This window comes from Myotis davidii, unplaced genomic scaffold, assembly GCF_000327345.1.
Source record: "Myotis davidii unplaced genomic scaffold, ASM32734v1 scaffold281, whole genome shotgun sequence".
Classification (NCBI taxonomy): Eukaryota; Metazoa; Chordata; class Mammalia; order Chiroptera; family Vespertilionidae; genus Myotis; species Myotis davidii.
The window spans coordinates 7122131-7122860 of record NW_006293784.1 but is presented as its reverse complement, the minus strand read 5'-3'; the positions used below and the strand labels follow the sequence as shown (position 1 = coordinate 7122860).

General features: G+C 61.6%; 1 protein-coding gene across 2 annotated transcripts in view; it reads left to right on the top strand.

Moving 5' to 3' along the window:
• Positions 1-730, top strand: part of SAMD4A (sterile alpha motif domain containing 4A) — an 82695-nt gene that overhangs the window by 75640 nt on the left and 6325 nt on the right. The window lies entirely within an intron of this gene.

The following is a 730-nucleotide window of genomic DNA, read 5'->3' as shown; positions in this document are numbered from 1 at the left end:
TTTGGCAGGCAAAGGCGAGCTGGCCGCTCCTTCCTGCCAGCGTCCGGGCGGCTCTGGGTCATGGAGATCCAGGGAGGCCTCCTGTGTCCCTTCCCTTCGGCCTCGGTCTGAGTGCACTCACGCCCCCCAGAGGCGGGCCAGCAGCACACCTGGGCCAACATTTGTGTGTCTGGCAGTGTGTGTGTGGGGGGTGGTGGGGGGAGCGGGCGGGACAGTGAGTGGGGGGAAGCTCCATCAGCTACTCCGGAGAGCGTTGTCCTTCTGCCCAGGGATTTGTGAATTTTAGTCTCTGCACACCCAGCCTTACCCTGAAACCAAATGAGGCAGATTAAACTGCTCTGCACAGAGCAGAGCGGAGGGGGTGTGTGTGTGCGCGGCTGTCCACAGCCAGAGGAAGTGTCCGGTCAGTGCTGGAGGGAGGGGGCCCAAGGCCGCTCGGGGCACAGCTCCTCCTGCGACCTCCCCGGGTGCCGGGAGCTCCGTGTGCACACACTGCTCTCTCCCTTGGCCATTCGGATCCTGGAAGCTGTGCTGCCTCCTTGGTCCATCCCTGGTACCTCAGGGATGAGGCGCACCCCACCCCCCACTTCTCCAACTCACGGAAGAGACGGGGTCAGCCCACACCTGTAGCCCCTAACGAGTAAAGAGAAACCACCCCAAGTCCATCAGCACCCCAAGTCCATGGATGAACAAAATGTAGTATAACCATGCGGTCCAGCCTTAAAGAGAA